Genomic DNA, 22,814 nt, shown 5'->3' on the forward strand with positions numbered 1-22,814 from the left:
CATGGTAGCCATCCCCAACGCCTTGCATGCCGCCGTAACACTTCTCCAGTTTATAGCCGGAAATCCCAGACCTAAGGCTTAGGTGTTACCTTCTCATCTTGGCAAGATTAGAAGTAATCTGCCACAGAATTCCTAAATATCCCTTTAATTGCTAAAGATTAGATATCTGTGCAGTCTGTCTCCTTGAAGCTTGCCACTCCTGTCCCGAGGTGGCCTCGTGGAAGCTGAACATGGTTTGCGCCGTGTCACGTAGAGATCCCCTCAACTCAACGCACCCAACGTCGCAAGAGACGGAGATTTATTCTCTTAGTTCTCTCTAACGAAGTCAAATCAGTTCCCCTGTGCGGTGAAACACGACCGCCACCCAGAAACTAACACCCTGGATGCGTTTAGCACCATTTAATTATATCATCTGAAGATAATTAGGAGGCTCGCTCTCACACCGCCGTCTGTCCGGCCCATGGAGCAAAGATGCTCCAGTGCAAGACGCGATGCCAGGCCGTGGTACCCACCACACTGGGGACGCACAACTATTTGTAAGCAGTTTGGGTCGCGCATTTCGCCCCGTCTGACCTCTTTGCAACGGGAGAAATACGCTGGGATGGCTTTTCAAAGCAATCCGTGAACAAAGGCGAGTGAGATCTGCCATGCGGGAGTCCCTCGGTGGCCCGTTGCCCAAGCCCTAGTTCCCACCAGCAAATTTCCAGGATGCCAAATCAGGCCCGGGCGGGTATTTTTAGGCCCCCGTCACATCCGAGCCAGCAGACGGCATCGCATAAGGCTATTTATAGGAGCGTCCAGACATGACTTGCAGTAAGCTACGTCGTATTTCTATACCTGTCTCATGCTATCTGAAAGGGAGCTAATTCACGGCAGCAGCAATGGGAACCATCAGCCACTGCTATTTACATAAGCTTTCGGAGATCCGCAGCTAGAAGCTGCTGTTGGAGTGCAAAAATCAAACCTCCACAGCAAGTAAGTAGCGCTGAGCCTTTATAAATAGTCCGCGATGCAGGGAAACTTGGGAAAAGTCTCTGCAACTTGAAAGCGCGTTTATTTTTGTAAGCATGCAAGGAGACGATAAATTAATTCTTTTGATCCTTTTTGCTTCTGTGCTTACAGCTGTAAAAAATATGCTAAAGGCTGCTGCCTTTTCCCCCCACCCTGGCTCTGAATCTGTTTGTTGGCGAGTGAAAAATCCTACAGCACAAAGCGTTTTGGATAAAAGCAGGCGTTGGGAGCGCTGCTCAGCCCTTAGCAGGACCGCTAGGATTTATTTCACTGTTCCCTGGAACTAACCGATTGCCTTGAGCACCTCTTCAAATTCTCACCAACTCTTTGACGGCCTTTTGTCACTTAAAACAGGAGAAATTCCTTCCCCTTATTAATTTGGGACGAAATTTGACTGCTGTTCCCAGCCCTTCCCAGTCGCAGCTTCCCAGGTCTTGGTCCTGGCACAGGAACGGGACATTCGGTCCTTTCACCTCCTCACTAGGTAGGAAAGATTTGCCTTTTTCCCCTCAAATATTTTACTATTGTTATTATTATTATTGCACCCTGTCGCAAATCGAGCGCGGCAACAAGAGAAAAATCAAACTTCCGGGTTTTAATGGTTTGCTTTGATTCTCTCGCAGGGATTCGGGGGCGGGGGGGAGGAAACTCTTACTAACTCCGCACATACATAATAAAATCAGTATATGAAGGGAGGAAGGCCCTGGAGCAGCTGTATTGTGGCCAATTCTGCTGAGCGAGCAAGGAGACGATGCTTAACGCGCACAATTACACCCCTTCTCACTGCAATAACCGGGGTCTGCAATTCGGCGGCAGAGGCAATCAATGTGTTTTCGCATAAGATTTATTGGATCCGAGGGCAAAGGGAGCGCTTTGCCCCCCTCTCCCCCTGCGCACGTTAATCACAGGCAAACTCATTTCACAAATAAATAATGCCCAAGCGAAAATGCACAAGCCCTTTTTAATTAAAAAGTGGCTGTCTTGACCTTATTCCAATAAACTTGGAGCGGGTAGAATTAAGGTCCCAATCCTGCGACTCCAGCTCAGGAGAAATGGGGAAAGTCACAGATGCAATATTTTTAATAATTTTGTTACGGCTCTTCCTGCCTCCTTCCAAAACCGCTGCCTTCTCCCGCCTGCCCCTAAGGCCAAGGGTGAGCCAGGAAAAAGGCTTTAAAAGGTTCCCTGCCTGGGAGCAAGAGGTTTTCCCTGATTTCCTTCAAATGTTCGCATCCACAGCTGAAAAGACGAGAAGAATTTATAGCCCTATCCCATTTCTCGCAACAAAAAGCGCTTGAGAACGCGGCTTCCCAGGTGTGAACCTCTAAACTTCTCCCATGTTCGCTGTTCTTTGAGGTCAGGTAGGGGAGAGGAGATTGGAAAAGTTTTACAAATAAGAAAATTATCCCGCGTGTCTCCTACATTTAAAAAAAAAAAAAAAATCGTCAAGGAAAATAGAAAGAGCTGCTGGGATTTCGCTCAGACACACACCCCCCCCTCAGAAAATTATTCCCTCTCAGGTGGGCACCGGCCGTGTTATCGTTTTGCATCAGCGAGCTCCAGCCCGAAGCGTATTTCATTATAAATAAGTCATACACCTCCAAAAATCTAGGAAGGAAGAGGAAGTTTTATTAGAAATCCTGAAAATCCTTAACTCCGAGGGGGTTCACGGGCTCTGCTATAATTAAACGCCGCACTGAATAGCTGCATAGGCTTTAATCAGGTTTGTGACGAACTCAGGGTGAGTTTGCCTCAGTAAAAGGTTATGTTTGCTTCATTAAAATCTGGATTCTGGCTTCGTCCTTGATACGCTCTTGCTCCAGTTTCTTTCATCAGTTCAGTCTTCGGGAGACTTACAGAACGTCGCCCATGAAGGATGCTGAGAAGTAGGTGCTTAAAAAAAGTTACCAATTAAATATCCCTTCCGAGCTCTGCTCTCATTTTCGCACCTGAAGTTCAAAACCTGAATAAAACCCCCGCGCCGGTGATCTTCCATCGGTTTTCTTCAGGTGGTGGCGAAGAAGCCAGCAAAATTAGGATGTTCTCCCTCCTTTCGTCCACTTGGTAATTACATCGCATGAATAATAGGAAATTACAGAAAGTGGCATTCGCGGGGCAGCGATGGGTGCGCGGTTAAAAACCGTCGCGCCGCCCCTTACACCATGCACGGGTGCCGGCAGCACCGATTTCGGTGGAGGAATCCCACTGGAAATATCACCATTTGCTGCTGATTTCCTCCTGACAGCCCCTCTCGGAGACCTGTCAGTTAGCCAGCCCTCCATCCATTTAATGTGCTCGTTATTGATAGCTTGCCCCGATAAATGTTAATCAGAGTGTCAGCCCGCGCTGCACTAACTGCTTTAGCAGGGTCTATTACCTCAACACAGTCACTTTTATCAACCAAATGTGTTATCTCATCAAAGAATGAAATCACATTCCTTTGACAAGATCTATTTTCCATAAAACCATTTTGACTGGCATTAATTACACTCCCGTGCTTTAATTCTTTATCTATCACATCTGATGTCACCTTTTCCATTCTTTCACCCAGAAATTGTCAGGCAGCCCAACCCATGCTCACAGGATCCCAGACTGGCAGGGGTTGGAAGGGACCTCTGGAGATCATCTAGTCCAACCCCCTGCCAGAGCAGGGTCACCCAGAGCAGGTGGCACAGGAACACATCCAGGAGGGTTTGGAATATCTCCAGAGAAGGAGACTCCACAGCCTCTCTGGGCAGCCTCCTCCAGGGCTCTGCCACCCTCAAAGGAAAGAAGTTGTTCCTCATGTTCAGATGGAATTTCCCGTGTTCCAGATTGTGCCCGTTGCCCCTTGTCCTGTCACCGGGCACCACTGAGAAGAGTCTGGCCCCATCCTCTTGACACCCACCCTTTAGCTATTGCTGAGCATTGATGAGGTCCCCTCTCAGTCTGCTCTTCTCCAGGCTGACCAGCCCCAGGGCTCTCAGCCTTTCCTCAGCAGAGAGCTGCTCCAGTCCCTTGATCATCTTGGTAGGCTCCACTGGACTCTCTCCAGCAGTTCCCTGTCCTTCTTGAACTGGGGAGCCCAGAACTGGACCCAGTGCTCCAGCTGTGGCCTCCCCAGGGCAGAGTAGAGGGGGAGGATGACCTGCCCCCACCTGCTGGCCATGCTTTTTTTAATGCCCCCCAGGAGACCACTGGCCTTCTTGGCCACAAGCGCACATTGCTGGCTCACCCAGAGCCTCCTGCCTGCCCTCCTTCATCTCCTGCTCCATCCCAGCAACACTCCCCATCTCCTCCGAGGATGTCCATCCAAGGGACACCAGTGGGTAGTCACCAAACCATCTCTCCTGTCCAGAAGAAATTGCCCAGCCTTGCAGGTTCAGACATGTCCATCCCTGCTCGTTGGTGTTTAATATCCTCCACGGTTGCTAACAGGCTGGAAATTTCCCTGCCATCCTCAGACAATGCAAGAAATTACCCCAATTCTTTCAAAATGCCACACAAAGGAATTACTGGAAGGTCCTCATGTTCATCACCATATTAGTAATCCCCTCGTCACCTTTGTTGGCTCCAGGATTTCTTCCCGTAGAAACTTCTTATCGTCTTTTGCCATCCCACTGGGTTTTTTTCCCCCTGACAAAAACTTTCCTTACCCGTCTCCACAGTTATTATCTTCTCATTAAAATGGCTGCTATTTCCAATTCCTTTTCATGTTTTGAAAAGCAACTTTTAATTTCTAATTATGGCCTTTGCTTCACAAGCGGACAATGTTGTGTCCTTCCCTGGTTCTTGAGGCACATTTTGGCAAGCCTGTAGATTCCTCTTAAAGAACAGCCGAGATTTATTTACTCTTCTTGTTTACGCTTTCTTCCCAGGGAAAGCCATTTATCACTTTCCCCGGCTTTGGGAAATCAGGATCGTTGATGCATGGGGTGTATCCCTCACAGTGCTGCGTGCCAGGATCCACATCAGGACCAGCAGTGGCTGGAGCAGTTCCAAAATCAAACCACCTACTGCAAAATAAACGATCTAAAATCATTAATCACAGGGCAAACTGAAATTGCTACAAGTTTATACTCCACAGCTCTTTAAGCCTGAGTTTGGGTGCTTACAAAAATCCATTCTCATAACCATAAACATGACTCTTATTGAAGAAAATTCTGAGAAAAACCTAAATTTCAAAAATTGTGTCAGTTTTCACACCCACGGAGTCCGCAGCTGGTGCTGGGGGATGCACAAGGCCACCTACCGTGCGTCAGATACGAGCCATCAAACAATGTTCCTGGGAATGGCACGTTCCCTCTGAAGCTTTGCTTTATTTCCAGTGACTGTAATTGGGCCATGACAACTTCCAGACCCAGGAAACAAATCCCAAAGAAGTGTCAGTTCACCTTCCTCCATCACAGTCCATGAAGAAGGACAGATGGGTGGAGCTGGGGCTTTTGCCGTTAGCGATGGCCATCTATCATGATGAGAGATTCTCACGGTGTTTTATTTACTGGCTTCAGGAGTCCACGACCATCCCTTATATTAAAAACCTGGTGCTGCTCTTTCCTTGGCTCCAAGTCGCCTTCATGAACCCCCAGGTGATGCAGCCCAAGGGGCACCTACTCCTGGATCTACTCAGACGCAAATAAGCTCTACAGTTGGGTTGTCTGAACAAGACCTACAGCTATTTCTTGCTCTGTGTATAAAGATTGCCATAGTTTTCACAAATATTGAGGTCTTTAAGGCTTCAACTACTAAATAACTGGAGTCAGCAAGACACTTCGCATGGGCCTATTACTGTATTTTTTTCAAGAGAGGTACATTCACACTTTTCAGGACTTTTTTTGTCCTGAGCACAGTTTTAGGGAAAAAAAAGGCCTTGGGCAAATGGAGTCGTACCATTTGTGCTGCAGGACAACTGTTCCCGAGTCCCTAAACGACATTAAAACACTTAAACGCTTTGCTAGAATGAATTTAGCACGTAACGACTAGCCAACACATGCAGGAATTTCTCAATGTCATATATCCGTGCCGGTTGAAGTGAAAGGATTTAAAGACTGCTCTAAGGCATGAGTTGGGAGGCCTATATTAGCTCTAGAGACAAGACATTTTTAACTACAGGCAGGAAAGGTGTCAACCCTCAAAAAATATTCCGCAAGATCTGCAATCTGACCATCCCTAATAGAGCTCATCTACCCTCTCCACGCTAAAAGCAAAGGCAATTGGCTGTGGCAGGTGTCTCTAGACAGCTTAATACAACCATAATGAAGTGTTTGAAGGAGACCTTGCGTGGAGTTAGTTACTTTATTAAAAAGAGCATCTTCGTCACTGTCATTGGTTCAAGGGCAGCCCAATGTACGCCACGTCAGGGACCACGGTACGAGCACTGCAGCTTGCACAATTTATAGCCCGTGCTACAAATTAAAATCCAATAAAGCTTTTATAAAGGCGGCTTTAGGAGTATCAAGTTCTTTGCACGGTGCTCGTATTTTAGGTGATAGATTTGTCTAATGACTTTACAGTCGATAAAAAAAGGTGTAGTTCTCTAAACTCCTGTCCATATCGGTTGTAAAATAGTTACATAAATCTGTTGTCGGAAGGTGTAGGCAATATGGAAGGAATACGGAGTACATCTAACGTATACGGAGGTGCAGGCCAGTTGACGTAGCCGAAGTTCTGCCTCTTGGTTCACCTCACTTCGCTCTTTTGAAAGACAAAGCGAGCCCACAGCGTCAGGGCCATCCCCGCCGCGGCAGCAACATGACTTTGTGCGCAACCAGTGCTCCCCGTAAATCCTACACAGGGATTTTGGGGAGTCTCGGGAAGGGGACGCATCCTGCAGCTCACCCATAAACGACCTGCTCATTTTTGGATCACGGGTTAACAGCGTCTGGTTTCCAGCACTCTCCTGCTCAACTCCAGTCCTTTCAAAGGCATTTAAAACCCCCAGGAGGACCATAATTCTAACAGCTGCAGGTAAAGTGAAGTCCCAATTTCCTTAGTGTTCTCCAAAAATTGTTGGGATTCGTTTGTTTAGCTGGTTTGGCGTACAGGGTCAAGAGAGGTTAATCCTGGACCTATTTAATCCCATCCCAAGCCGCACCATGACACCAGAAGTGGACCTCCTGCCGGAAGAAAAGAGGGACCCACAAGGTCCACGCGCACCTGAACCTCTTACTGCAGTCTTACCCTTTTTTTTTGCTGCTTTGGTGGAACAAAGAGAAGCCGCAGAGTGAGGTAGAAATATTAAAGCAAGAAGGATTATGTGCTTAATTGTAAACTGAGATGGAAGATTAAGCCTGAAGAAAGAATTACTTATGTGGGGGCCTGTTGGGACCTGTTCCTCACAGCTCACTTCACACCAGCTAAGCGATTTTAACTCTCTGCCTTCCCCGGCTGCTTCGCTCTTACCCTCACCGCGGCTGAAGATATTAACTTTGTTAAAGAATATCGTTAAAAGCCCGAGCTGCATTTCTGTGGACCTGAGAAGGCGGGTTCAGGCTTCTCGCGTTTTCTTTCAGAGTTTAAATAATATGCGCGCTCCCCAATTAAGGGACTTGAGAAAGGACAACGTGAGCACGGGGACGAGCCTGGGGTGACAGCAGGAGCTGCAGCTTGGCAGGACCCCGAATATCGGGTGCCACAGCCAAAGCCCTGCTGCATGCCAGGCTTGTCCCCATGCCCCCCCCCCAGCCATCCCCAGCTGTCCCCCTCCCCTGGGGACCCAAAGCACACGGGCATGGTGCCCAGGACACCGTGGCCATCCATCTTCTGTTGAGCTGTGGTTCACTCACTGATTTTTCTAATATTCTCCAGTATCCCCAGATTCCGGGAGGTGAAGCTGTGGGAAAGAGCCGGATCAGAGTAGATTTCATGACAAAAATCATAAGAATTGGGAACTCTAGAAGTACAAGTCGTTACGCTTCTGTGACTTGAAGGGAAAACCAGAAAACGTGACCCAAAAGCTCCCAAACCAGAAACAACATGAAACCACTTAATCCGAAATGTCAAGTTCTTCTGGCATATGACTCATGTTTTTTGATGCTGATTTTGAATGCTGAATGTGTCCGTCATGACCTTTCTTTGGTTACTGAAGTTATTATTGTACACCTTGAAAAGCCGTACTAGTTCAAGGCAGCCCATCAGGGTTTTCCTGGGCCGGCCTGGATGACATGGTGAACCCTCGGCCCCAGGAGAAGGAAGGAGTTATTTCAGAGAGGCCCAGTAGCTTCTTGGGAACTGATGTGTATTTGTATATTTGCAACCGATGTATAACTGCTCCAAGAAATCCCAATTTCTGGGTCAGACTGGGCAGCGGAAGACTGGACGGCTCCAGCCCATCAGCCCTACCAACTGCACGTCAGCACGGATCTCCATTTTAAGATGATTCCGAATGGATGTCCCAGGGAATATCCTTTTGCTCTCACCTCTCGAAGCAAATCTCAAGACCGCACGTCACACCACATAAATGCCTAGTCCAAAACAGGGCCATAAGGAAGAGGCGTGAGCCCACAGAGAGAAACCCATGAGATGGGGCCACCCTGGGGCTTTTGCACCAGCAAAGACTCAGCAGATCCTACAGAATTTGCTTCAGCCACATTTTCACCCCTTTTTTATTTGCTTTCTATGGATATCTTTTAGGAAGTGGATTTGTTGTTGAGCGTATTTGCGACGACAGGTAATTTTAGGAGACAATTATTAGAGACAAGTCAGCGAGAATTACATTTTCAGATTAGGATCCACAGCTGGGAGAGCTGACTCCCAACCCCAGGTGATCCCATTCCGAAACAAGATGGGATATGGTGCGACAAGGGTGTCTGCTAAGGTTAATTAACATGTCTTAAGTGCCCATAACATAAAATAGCTATATGGTGAGGGTTATTGATTGAGGTTATTTGGCTCTTAAAACTTCAGGTAAATAAAAGGCCAGGCGAGAAAAATGACGCCAAATTAATAGACTCAGTTATTCGCTGTGAATTATTTGCTCCATCCTGCTATGCCATTGCACTACCCGATGCATTTAATAAGATTGTGGCGTCTTGAAATTCCTTTCTGCACGCACATAATTTTTTTAAAAACGGGAAATCCTTGCAGATTGAAAGAAAACGTTTTATTTCCCCTGTGCCGGAGTTAGAAAACCCGAAACTGGGAAAAGCATTTCAGAAGGCGGTTCGAGGGCGAAGCCACCCACATAGGTACCTGTGCTGGAGCGTTAGGCTGAATTGCCATTTGTGTTAATTAACTAAATTAAACACGTGTCGCTCTGCCTCTCGTCGACTTCGCAAATAGACATTATTACTATCGCGCCGAGGCTCCGAGCAGTTGAGGGAGGTTTTCTCCAGCAGCAGGCGGGTATTGACAAATATTGTACCTCCAGCGGGTACAACGTCTCGGGGATTATTTGGCTGCCTGTCTATGGAAAACACCGCCAACATTTATCCGAAAGGGAAAATCCCACCCCACACGGGGGAGCCCGAGCCGTGAGCTCCCACCGAGTCTGCAGCGATGGGCAAAACACGGCACGCGGCGATGTTTTACCTTCTCCTTCGGACACCGGGTAACCTTCCTGGGAGAAGGATCAAGGTAAGCCTTGCCATTAAAATGGGCACATCAGAAAAATCAGGGGAAAAACAGGTAAGCAGATTTATCGGGTGTATTTAGGGCGACCCCGGGCTCTGCCTCCCCAGGGCAAAAGTGGTGTCAGCCCAGGTTCATAAACGATAATTACTGCCACGTGCCCAAAAGTCCTTATTCCCAAATGTGTTGATAGCACAAGCCCAGCTTTATGGCCATGGCTGCCCTCAAGCTGACACACGACTGAAGCTATATTTACATATACAGACTCTATGTATTTTCATAGAATTATAGAATCATTTAGGTTCGAAAAGACGTTCAAGGTTATCAAGTCCAACCGTGAACTTAGCACTGCCAAAACCACCACTAAACCGTGTCCCTCTGCCACGTCTGCGCGCCTTTTAAGCACCTCCATGGTGATTCCACCGCTTCCCTGGACACCTGTTCCGATGCTTGACAACCCTTTCGGTGAAGAAATTTTTCCTAAGATCCACCCTAAACCTCCCCTGGCACAACTTGAGGCCATTTCAAGTTGTGCCAGGGGAGGTTTAGATTGGATATTAGGAAAAATAGCAAAAATTTTACCTTTGTCAGGGGCGTCACCAGCGAGGTAAGCCACCTAATCCCTTTTCCTGGTTGCAGTAAGAATTAAGAAGTGATGAGTTGATCTTTTTTCTGAATTTTACCCTAAACTGAACATTGCTATCTACAGCATCTGGAGCCACGGACTTGTGCACCAAAGATATTTTCGCTTTGGTCCTGAAATATCCTGACTATTCTGTTTTAGGGAATGTGAGGGTGGGTTTGGAAGAGAGAGTCATTAGCTCTTCTTGAATGAGCCTAAAATATCTTCTCCCTCCCACCCCTTTGCCCATTCACCTTGGAAATTTGTGATTTTTTTTAAACACTCCAGCATCCCTTAGATATTTTCCCTTACAAAACAGGAGTGGATTTCCCATCCTTGGGTGGGGAGAGCCTTAAAGAGCCCGTTGCAGAGCTCTTTCAGCCAGTCTCGGGGAGGAAAAGCTCTCCCCTGCAAACAGTCTTTGCATTTCTTTCCCCGCCAGAAATACCTTCTCTCTGCCTGTGACTCGCTGAAGTCTGATATTGTGCAAGTTCCTTTCCAAGAAAGGGAGAAACAAGCGCAGACACAGGGTGAAACTAGTAAAAGGCGGTTCGGAAATGCAATAGAGGACAGCAAATTTTTTATTTTTTTTTTTCCCCACTGGTGGTCACAAGTATTTTTAATTTTGCTTTCATTTTCTACCCGCAGACGGTATTCTGTGACGCTGGTGGGCATCCCACCAGCCGCATTGCTGTAAAGAAAAGCTTAAATAACCTTAAAAGGGGAAATGGAGTCAGCTGCGTAATAATACGTGGTTAATGAGGAGTTCCCTGACACACACCTTGCCTTCCTGAAGACCTGAGCAAGTCTGTCCCATGATACACGGTAGATGTTGATGGGAGACCAGACATGCAATGCCTATCACCGTTTGGTGGACCTTGCGGTCCACCTCTGCGTGATGGGGCTGAGCTGGCTCTCCCCAAAGTAGAGATGCCTCATTCCCCCATTAATCTCAAAGCCGAGACTAAACTCTAAAACTTCCCCTCCTCCCTTGGACTCAGGTGAACAAAACCTCTGAATTTGGTGGCTTAGACCTGTTTGTACCCGCCGGCCGAAGTTCAAGGCCAGAGAAAGCTACGCTAGAAACGTGACGGGAAAAATGAAAGTTTCACCTAACACTTTCTCTTCCGCTTCCCACCCTACGCACGTAGGGCGGGTTAACCTTCCTGTAGCAGATGTCCATGAGTTTAAGAAAAGATTCCTCACCCCAGTGGTTTGCTCGGATGAGTGATGCCCATACAATAGCCACTTGGATGTTTCTTGCTTTTTTCCAACACCATCAGGGAGAAAATGAAATAATAACATGGGGATCCCTCGTGTGGAGCTCCGAGCACCGAGCCCACTTCACCTCCCCCCAAAAAACCAGCCTGCAGGTTCTCTACAGCTCAAAAAAGCCTTTATCCTCTTCTCACACCTTATCGTACACTCAGCAGCATGGCCTCACGATGGAAATTGTTTGGCCCTCTTGAGCGGTAGCAGGACTTTTTGTCCCTAAAGAAATGCTATTCAGAGGACATCCAACTTGCTTTCTTTACGTGCAAGTTTTAGCAGCATCATAAAGATGAACTTTCTGAAAGTACATCTCCTCCAAAAAAAAAATTATATGGGAAGACTATTTAATTATTACGTATATCTTTGGCACACTTGATGAGAAGCACTTTAGTGTGTAGGTGTAGCTTTAGCAGAGAAAACAGGATTAAATTTATACAGAGCAATAAAGTTATTCTATGCAATTACAGCCTGCTTTTGACACCCTTCCCTGGAGAGAGCATGTCGCAGAGCTGGGTAGGGCCTTATCTGTGACACCAGCGCTCACTCTTCTTCCAGAAACACAGAGCTCTTCAGGTGTAATGCCCTTATCCAGCTTTAACTGAGACATCGTCAATGATAACTCCAAGTCCTTATGTCAGCGACACCTCCCAGACCATCCAGTTGACAGCCTGCCCAACGTGTTGGGTTGAGTTGGGTTGGCCACCTGTGGGCAATGCCCAGCTGGAAATTTGGGATTCCTCTGACCTCTTCTTCAGCTTCATGACATCATTCATCTCAAAATGATCCAGAGCACTGGAGCTATTCAATAGTCGTCTTTGCTTTGAAGGTATCTGAGCACTTCAGAAACGCTGCAGTGCCCAAGACTTGATTCCCAAAGCGCAGGCAGCCAAAACAGTTCTCCACTTGGGTTGGGCACACTCAACCAGCCAGCAAAACCCTTCCAAAGGGGACACACAGCATTGCTATGACCTTTTCCCGGGAGGCGTGACTGTGTTTGCATACCCAAGAGACAAGAGGCTGAAAGAGTTGGGGGTGTTCAGCCTGGAGAAGAGAAGGCTCCGGGGAGATCTTATAGCAGCGTTTCAGAACTTAAAGGGGGCTTAGAAGAAAGACGGGGACAGACTTTTTGGCAGGGCCTGTTGCAATAGGACAAGGGGTAAACTGAAAGAGGGGAGATTCAAACAAGATATAAAGAAGAAATGTTTTAACCTGAGGGTGGTGAAACAGTAGCCCAGGTTGCCCAGAGAGGTGGGAGATGCCCCATCCCTGGAAACATTCCAGGCCAGGTTGGACGGGGCTCTGAGGAACCTGATCTAGTTGAAGATGTCCCTGCCCATGGGTACTAAACGGCCTTCAAACCCCTTCCAACCCAAACCATTCTATGGTTCTATGATGCTCTGTTTGCCAAGTGAAATCACTGCCCCATGCGGAAACCCTTCCAGGAGCAGATGAACCCTCCACAGCAACAAAAGGGCTGCGTTTGCCCCCATGGTTCTTGCAGAAAACGGGAGCAGATGGAGAAGCACAAGGCAACAGATGCCTGTGAGGAGAAGCGCCCGGCGGCCGCCCCACTATTGTTGAGCTGTCGCAGGGGACGTGGGGACAAAGCCAGCGTCTGTGCCAGGGATCGAAGCAGTGCCAGGGAACACAGGGCACTGCAATAGGACAGTCTGTGCTGCTAAAGTCCCCGAGAGCCCGGTGTGCCGTCAGCCTGGGCACACAACGGGGTCTGCCCCGAGGGCTGGGGGACCGACACCACCCCGCCACAGGCGCCAGACCTGCCCCGTGCCACCACCCTCGCCTGGAGACGCTGCAGAGGAGTTCAACCTTCAGACAGACTCTGCAAAGCAAACGGCTGGCGTCTAAACCCTGTGAGATTTTGAAAACTGCCATCTAGACCCAGAAAACTGCAGAAAACAGAAAAATCCACAGATTAGCAGGCAGCCTCTCAGGATCCCCGAGGTGAAACGCAGCACGCGCCTCGTTTTTGCTGGCTTTAATGTTTTTGTTAGTCTGCGTTTGTGACAACGGTACGGCAGGCAGGCTGTTTCCCACCACATCGGGAAACAGAAATACTGCGGGAAACAGCTGCTTTGTGCCCATCGTACACGTGAATCCTCAACGTCAATGTCAGAACGCTTTCAAAAAAATCATTTGAAATGGTTTCACGAAAGCTCCTCAGCCTGGCAGTCTCTTCAAAACGAGAGAACTTTTCTTCCCCAAGTCACCCCTGTTTCCCAAAGCAGGGAAGCAGCTTCCCTTGCTTGACGAGAGCATCAGCAGGACTCTTCACCCTTTAGGTTTCTCCTGGTGCTCTGAGCATCTTCTGGGAAGGACGGAAAGACCGGGGCACATCCCTTTGGGAAGGGCAGATGAGAGGCTGATTTCCCAAGCACTGGGCACTTCTTAAGTAAAAGCACTGAGGTTGAATAATAACAAGAAAGACGGTCAACGGGGAGATGCTCTGACCGGGGCTGCAAGAACTGGCAGGTTATTTTGGCTGGAAGACCACCCAACGCGACAGCGCAGTTGGGGCATGGCTAAAACCAGGCTTAATTCTAAATCACATTGAACTGAGAGCTGCAGCTGGTAGGGGAAAAAAAAAAAAAAAAAAAAAAAGAGATATTTTTTCAAAATAATTCCGTATTTAGTCTCTATCTGAAGGTGGTACTTGAATTCTGAAAGGGATGCACTTCTTTTCAAATAAGGTTTCTAAAAGGCTCAGCCACGCAAAGAAGAAAAGCACTTAGGGTGCATACCCCAAAGTGCAGTATGACAAAGTATTGCACTTAGGGTTGAATGAAATGTTTTGATCAACCAAACCAGAATTTTTTACAATATTTTTCATGAAGTCGCTCAGAAACAATATCCACAATTCCGGCAAATGGAAAACACGCACATAAAAAGGCAACAGGAGATGCTCCACCTGCTTCCTCCCGTTAGCACCTTACGAAATCCAAGCTGAGAAACCCAGCTACGACACAGTACGTATGAGGATGTAAAAACGACTCACTTTGGTGAGTCAAGGGGGAAGAGAAACAAAGAAGCAAATAACCCGGGTCATGTTTTTCAAAGGAACGGGGAAACAAAACCGCAGGGAGAAGCAAAACTGCGAGGCGCAAGAGGGAAGGGAGGGAGAAATCGCTTCTTTACTACTGGCTACTCAGACGACGTGACAGGTCCTCAAAAGTGGATTTATAGACATCAAAAGACAAGTTTTTTTGTACAGAAAAGAAAATACTTGGAAAACAACTTACGAGAAAGGCCTTACATATGTATAAAAGAGAAGGTGTCGCATGGAAAGCATTTGGGGGATCCAGTTTCACTTATTTTACTGCAACTAAGTGGTCTCCGAGTCCAGCAGCCCAAGAGGGGGCCAACGTGGAGTCAAGAGGATGAAGTGATTTGGGTTTGCTTCCAGGGGACCCCAGAGGGGATGCTGGGGGGACCCTGGGCCAAGCCAGACCCCGCATCCCCCAGCAGGGGCAGGATGCTGATCCTTAGGGACCATCACAGGAACGCCAGCCCTGAGCCATCTGCCCGGACCTCCCGGCTCATCCTTGGCCGTAATTATCTGTTTTAGCGATTGAAATCTCCCAGCGCAGCGGGGTAACGACTTCTTCGCCGGTCACAGAGCAGTCATTGTGTCGGCTTGCCAGACCAGCACATTTCAAAGTCATACATCTCGCCCAAAAAACGGCTCTGCCATGGTAGGCGGATAAATTGTTGAGCCATTAAAAACACAGCTGTCGAAAGCGCGGCCGGGCCTGCGTGTTGTCAAGCACCGGGTCAACGGCGCTGCGCTAACGCTAGGAAAAAAATGCCCTCGTTAGAGAGAAAAATACATGTCGCCGTCACCCCCAACACAGCAAAATGGGGGGAAAAAAATCCCAACCCTGCTGATGTAAACGGAGAAAGTTAAAAGGGGAAACAGCGAGAAGTGACGGCACACAGCCTGCGGCGCAGGGAAGGGAGCACCGAGCAGAGTCGGGGGCTGTGCTGTAATCCCCGGCGCCTTAGGAAATCAGTTAACCCCCGTGATCCTGTTATCTGAAAATGGGGATAATCGTTCCTACCCACCTACATCCCTCGCAGGGGTTTGATGGGATTAGGTAGCAGCAGATCTAGAAAATGCAAATTGCTAAACACGCTAACGAACCGCACGCGTCTCCACTCCGGCGCTGGCTCCTGGGTAGGATGAAACAAGCTCTGTTCTCCTCACTCATGTTTTATAATTCCTTTGTGGATGCCCAGAGGAGCCCAGCTGCACGTGGCCGTTGGAAAGCAGAGCCATAAGGATGCCTCCACCCATGCCCAGCTCACGCAGGGACAGCCCTTATCCAGGCAGCGATTCCCAACGCAGCTGAGAAACCACATCCTGGGCTGACACTCACATTACTCAGAGGTCCCGACCACAAAAAAAAAACCCAGAAAACAATTTATTCCCTTCCTTCGTCACATCGTGCATTACAAAGACACCACCACGTCTCTCCTCTGGACTTATCCAGCACACAGAGCCCCCAGGGTGCTCCTTGGAGGTCCCCATTTCTCCAGCCCTCCTCACTGCTGTCTTCTGGATCGGTGCTCAGCCCCGCAGCCAGGATATCAGCTGGGTCTTCACCAACACCTGGATGAGCAGGATTATCCCTGAGCTGTTACAGGTGCTCACAATATCCCTATTTCAGCAGCCCAGGGTGATGGCCACCTCCCGCACAAAGGTTCAGCTGGGGACTATGACACCCCCAAGCCTTCATCTGCCCCTTTGTATCCCATCTCACACTGCATCACTGATACTCGTGCGTTCCACTTACCTTGCTGAATAGCACCGCGTCCTTTTTGAGACCATTTCTCTGATTTGCCAAGATCCTTCCGAATTCCAGCCTTGTCCTGCAAAAGCCCTTGAAGCTTTTCCCAGGCTGGGATGACCTGCAAATTTGACAAGCACGTTAGCGCACCACCGATATCGCCCCCAAAAGCCAGAGATGAGTCCCCAGCCCAGGACGGCCCTGGGTAACCCCCAAACACACTCAAGGCTGTTTCCATTTCAACAGGGATGATGACTGATGACTACTGATGGTGATTTCCTACCCAACCCTTCCCTGCCTTAAAAGACTTTCTTCTGGACCGCGCTGCCCTATTTGCCTCACCGAAGTGCCATTTGACACATCATTAAATGCCTTATTACAGTTGCAGGGGACAAAAGCCAGATGCACGCTTGACCACGGCAGCCTCCGACGTCACATTACCGCTCGCTGGTGGAGTAGAGACCTTAGAAATAAATGAGTTATTGCAAATGAACTATGGCTTCCCAGCCGTTTGCTTACTTGGAGCCCAGGCAAGTCACTGAGCCAAAAGGCCAGCGGGGACCAGGAGGAAAATCAGCCGGATTATCCTCAGCCGGAGAGGATTCAGCTCCCTCGACTCAAGGTATCTGCAGCGTAGATGTCCCCATCAGAGCTAAGCACCCCCCGACTCCTTTAGTCAGCGAAGAGAAACGGGCGCGCTTGGAGAGTGATTCATCGAATGCATTTTAAACGATGAGATAAATCGCACCCGGAAATCTTGGGTTTCTCACTTTCCGTCGGATGGGTCCTACCGCTCTTGTCAAGATGCCCCATTTCATAGAAATCACCTTGGAAGATGTAATGCCTATAGCTGTCTACTTTGAAGTCGAATCCAGCCCTCCACTTCTATAAATAAATGAAAAAAAAATTATATTTAGTAATAATATAAATATATATAATGTATACATGTATGCCCTGTGAGCATCCCACACGCTTCCCAGGGCTCGGGCGCCGTCACCGACCAGGCGCCATCTCTCTGTTTTCCTCCACTCCATTTCTCTTTGCCTACAACTAGAAAAATTAATATTTTCTGTCCCAGATGTGAAGTTTAACATTTGTTACCGGCACTTAGTACATGCTTGAGTTATTGTGCCGGCTGCTCACAGAAAAAGATTTAGGAGGATTAATATGGTGAACAAATGAAAAAATTTGCTGAAGGTGGTGAGGGGACGGCAAGGAAACCGCCAGAGAGCGGCTCTACTCTCCACCCTGACGATTTATCTTTTTCATTTTAGCACTCAATGAGAATTCTCGTATTAGCGTTGGAAACAACCTCTTAACGAAATCTGAGCAAGGGAAGAAGCATTTCGTACCCCAAATCTCCCTATTTTCGGGAGATGGAGAAACGAATAATTAATATTGCTGGGGCACTGCGCTGGGGTTGTTCATGTGGTTGGAATTGGGCTCGTGGGGTAAGACCGGGGCAGATCCCATGGGACCGTGAGGCCCCGTTACGTCTCTCCCCATGCAAAGGGAAGCTCTGAAAAGGACATCGAGCAGAGACCCAAAGTCCCTCAGACAGGCACATCCCAACATGACACCTCGATTTCAGAGGCAGCATCTAGTCTGGGGAAATTTCTCTTTTCTCCTTCTTTTTAAGCACAAGATAAGGATAAAGCGAGAGGTTCGGAGGGCTCTGGTTGCCCCACGAACACTCTGGTTGCCCCAACACAGAGGCTGCCAGATGACAGTGCAACCACCAACCCTGTGCCGACAAACATCAAACCCCAAATACTTTATGCCGGGTTTCAAAGGGCAGAAAATATTTTCTTTGCAAATCTCCAAGTTTCAGAAGGGGGAAAAAAAAAAAAAAAAAGGGCAAAAAACTGATGAAACTGGTTGGGAAAATCACTGAAATTTGCCGTTTCCCCCCCCAGGACACTTTCTGCAGTCTGACACCGCAATTGTTTAAACCACACAAAGCAGAGGATGCTGCTGCTGGAGAACTGGTTTAAGCGTCTCCCCGGCTTCACTCGAAAATCCAAGTGTAAGTCCACATGTACTTGCCACCCTGTGGCCCCCAACGCGCTGGGGACGGTGGCAACCGCAGCATCCCTGGGCCACGAGGATGCAGGGAGATGCTCCCTCAGGCACCATCCAGACGAGGGGGACCACAGTCACTTACACCCCGTTATTATTCAGGAGGGGTGTCTGGCTGGGGTGTGCCTCACTAACCCTGCGTGGGGACAACGCTCTCGGGAGAAATCTCCTTCTCAGGTGCCATGGCCAAGTCTCAGCGCTGTCGTCCCACCCACGCAGCCTAAACCTGCCTAAAGCTGGGGTGACGGGCACAGGGGAGCGAACACCCCGCTCCTGCTTTGACGATGGGGAAGAAAAAGGAGAGAGGCAGAGATTTAGGGGATCCAGTCCGATCACGGCGACTGATCCGAGACGCGCACCGAAGCCTCTACACCACCGACTTGAGTAGGTGCCAAGATGACCCATGGATGGTCATACCCCGTGGGCGAGGGCTGGGATGACGGTCGCGCGCGGCTGTGCAAGCTTTGCATGGACCCGCAGGTTTCTTCTCATCCCAGGGCCGCCAGCGTGGCACCAGGGCAGCCTCTGAACCATAAAGAGAGCGGCAAAGAATAAAAAGCCATTTCTAACACAGCTAAGCAGCTGCTGCGTGTGACAGAGGAACAGCCACACGGAGCCAGCTCGCCCTCGAAGGGAAGGCTGCAATCAGTAACACTGTTAAAAATAAAAACCTCTCTTGCTGGCGCTGCAGTTACAGCTCGAAACAATCAAATCCGACACAAAGGCTTCATCTACGGAGGAATCGCAAAACAGCGCGCTGTCCTGCCTCCGGTTTCCTCAAATAACAAGCAGCTCGGTAGCCAGGGATGCAGGAAGGAGTTTATCCGGGGAGATCCTTCCCAATTCATTTTCGGAAGATCAGCGATGCTCCGTGGCTGAATCGAGTCCCGGCACGGGGTCTGCAGGAGCCAGGAGAGGGGCAGCCCCTTCCCCGCCGGCATCACCCACTCCTTCTTGAAGCATCACCAGCCATCCCTTCCCATGGAGGTGCCTGAGCCTCCTCCCGACCTATTTTTTGTATTTTTAAATAAATAGGGATGATGGTCTGGGTCAGGCCCCCAAGCAGCATCACCTCTCCAGCGCCAGCCTCAAAGCCGTGGACCAGCAGCTGAGCGCCACCAGCAAATGCAGCTCCAGAGGTGGTGCAACAGATGTGATTCATGAAACCCTGCTTTGAAAAAATGTCAGGGTCGTTAATTCAGCTCCGACACGATGTAAGGAATCTTTGCAGCCTCTCAAACCCTCCCGGAATGGCAGCAGGAGCAGTCAGGCCATCCCAGTCTACCATACTGGTGTCTACACCCAAGCTGGGGACCCCGACTTGCTCCACAGCTGGTAAGAAAGAAACAGGCGCTTCTAGGGAATGAGTTTTGGGGTTTTCCCACCTCAGTGTAGACACCTGGGATCAGTCAGACAAGTCGCTGCAAGCCAGAGCAGCTCCGGGGCGAAGTCCCAACAGCAGCCAAGGGCTGAAGAAGAGAAACCTGGTACCTCGAGGTCTTGGAAGGGCTGAAAAACCAGGGAACTGCCAGATTAGTGAGATGAAAGTCAGCAGTTATCATCCAAAGGAATAAATCCTCAGCTTCCTCAGCTGATCTGAACGTTATCTGGGATGAGAGGCTGTCCCATAGGCCCACAGCCAGCGGGTAAAATTGGGGAAGAGAGCAGAAGGATTGTAAAAACCAGGGGGAAGGGTAATGGTGACACATACCTTTGCAGTCTCACACTTGCATTTTATTTATATACACACATCTAGCTAAGCAAATGCCCGTGAAAACCCATTTGAAAACACTTTTTGAAAGGAAATTGCATCGCGTGGCTCAGCAGAGAGCTCGTCCCCTCTCTCTGGGGCACTCCCTGCTCGCAGGAGGTCGCACACCTTCTCCTGACGACCATCGTGGCCTACACAAACGATCCAGGACTGGCTTCAAAGTGTTGTCCCGGCACCGAAAGTGCAGATCCAAGACCCCACAAGGCCGGTGTTCAAACGCAGATTTCTAAGCCTCCGTTTTGGAAGAGCCCAGACCAGGCTTGGGCTTGGGCCACCACAGAAACGGGACTTTGTTGTGTCTCCTACTGGTGTAAGAGGAGCCGGAGCAGGTAACGCTTTGACCTTAACTTTGGTAGTGGGAATGAGAAAAAGAAAAAAGAAGAAAAACAGGCCTAGAAATTTCAGGGAGGTTTCTTGATCCAAAATTCATCCTGAGCTTCATAGACTGAACTATTCCTACGCACAACTGACTGCAGGAGCGTTAGAAGCAGTTGCAAAGAAGATCAGGACCCTCGCATTTACAATCTTCTACGTTACACCTCTTTTTTTTCCAGCCGTAATTTGGAAAGGGTGAAGAGATGGACTCCCATTTTCAAGCAGACAGATGACAGGGTGTCTACCCAAAAACTTCCAGCCTGCTAACTGGTAGTAGGCTGTTTTGGGAGGATGCTGCCTCGCGCCTGTCCTGAGGATGTAATTACAAGAGGAAGATTGATGTTTCATACTCGGATCCGCAGGAGCCGCTCCAGAGGGATGTTTATAGAACACAACGCGACCGCAGTAATCACGCGGGGACGTTAATGACACCCGACGGTGTTCTGCAAATACGCTTCAAGAGAGGTGTCCAAATACAAGGGGGAGGAATTAATCTTCCAGGAGAATTATTTAAGATTTATAATCTGTTGAGAAAGGAATTACCAGCTGAGTGCTATGCAAAGCTCTGGTAATTACGCTAACAAATTAAAAGTACATTTATCTGCTTTCCAAGATGTTCATCAACATCGCGTGCTCGGCTTTCCCCATACGCAGCTACGGGCAGAAATCACTATTCTTTGCAGGCTCCCACATACTAGCCCTGCACCATAACAGACCTTTTTCATGAGGTAACCGGCCAAAATAAATTCCCACTTTTAGGTCACATATAGGCTCCAAGACTCACCTCAAGTGCGTCCTGCAGCGATCTGACTTACGGTCCCTGTAACAGAAGGACGTCACTGTCACAACCTGTCCAGATGCCAAAGGCTGGCAGCAAAAATTGCCCTGAAATGCAAGAAGCTTGACACAGTAAAAAAAAAAATAATAAAAAAAGAAATAAAAATGCTTGTACAGGGTGCTGTGGATAAATATGCACGGCTGATTACAAATGGTAAAGGTCAAGGTCGTATTTTTCTTCTTCCCCTTTTTCTGGAAAATTGGCACATCGTTCCTCAAAGGAGGGCTTTTGAGAAGGGCAACTATATTCTCTTCTGCCCCTGTGCAAAGTCCACTCTTACGGTGGTTTTTCGGTTGATAACATGGTTCATTTGGGCATCGCTCCCGCGCAGCGGCGTGGGGAGGTTTTTCTGGTCGAACGTCCTCCCGGCCGGGAGCGCGCTGGTGAGTCTCCTGCCTACGAGGAAGGTTTGAAAACATTTATTTTCCACTTGCCAATGTATCTGTAGCTAAAGCGCAACATGGGGCCGTACTGGGTGTGTTGAAATCCTGCCAGAAAGCCTGGCAGGTTTCTTACAAAATTTTATCCAACAAGTAGGCAGATTTAAAAAAAAAAAAAATATTAAAAAAAAAAAATAAAAAAAATCTGGCTGACGTGGGGGCTGGAGAGCATCCTGTAGAGCCTGATGCCTCATCTCTCAAGCCCACAAGCTCCCAGCAGTCTGGCTGGTGCAGCCCGCGAGCAACCAGCTCCGGCGCTCGAGCTCCCAGTAGGAGGAGAAGACAGCAGTCATCTTCCAGCAAACGTCAGAGCTGGGGCTTGTCCCTCACCCCGGAGGTGCCACCTTGCACCCACCCCGTGCCCCAGGGACCTGGCACCGCGTGCTGCTGCCGTCAGGGATGCAGCAGCAGCTCAGCACCCAGCAAGAGAGGCTGTGTGGCCCTCAGAGCCCCCCCCCAGCCCCGGGGGCAGATTGCGATGGCGCCCAAGGACACCACCTCTGTCAGGCCCGATGTGCTCAAGGGGACCACACTCTCAGCGTCCTTCACTTCCCAGGGACAGCCCCAGGGGCAAAACTGCTGCTCCTCAAAAGCGCCCTGTAGGTTATTAGCTTCTAAATGAGCTAATTTACTAAAAAAAGCTTATCGTGTACCAGGACTGTGGGGCCCACCTCTGTCTCACCTCCCAGAGAGCACGACAGCCCAAGGAATGTGTGGGCAGGAGGAGGAAAACCTCCAGTACGCCACGGCGCGATCTTCCGCCGGCACCGCCGGAGGAACACGGCCTCAGCCCCCCGACACCCTGCCTCCAAGGAGGTCCCAGCTCTGCTTTCCCGAGCAATCCCGGGACTTACCTCGTGGGATTTCCCCCCGTGTTGATCGTCCCCCCGTACTCGGCACTGGTGAGGCCCCACCTCGAGGGCTGTGTCCAGTTTTGGGCCCCTCACCACAAGAAAGACCTTGAGGGGCTGGAGCGTGTCCAGAGAAGGGCAACGGAGCTGGTGAGGGGTCTGGAGCACAAGTCTGGTGAGGAGCAGCTGAGGGAGCTGGGGGT

The 22,814-nt window shown here is 49.1% G+C and overlaps 1 long non-coding RNA gene across 1 annotated transcript; it reads left to right on the top strand.

The window, feature by feature from the left end:
• Nucleotides 1-763: 763 nt before the first annotated feature.
• LOC141736352 (uncharacterized) lies at nucleotides 764-21,558 on the top strand. The gene is made up of 3 exons (XR_012584944.1): nucleotides 764-975; nucleotides 7,798-9,564; nucleotides 18,174-21,558. It is a non-coding gene; the product is annotated as an uncharacterized LOC141736352 (long non-coding RNA).
• Nucleotides 21,559-22,814: the final 1,256 nt, after the last annotated feature.

Source organism: Larus michahellis, chromosome Z (assembly GCF_964199755.1).
Source record: "Larus michahellis chromosome Z, bLarMic1.1, whole genome shotgun sequence".
In the NCBI taxonomy this organism is placed as follows: domain Eukaryota; kingdom Metazoa; phylum Chordata; class Aves; order Charadriiformes; family Laridae; genus Larus; species Larus michahellis.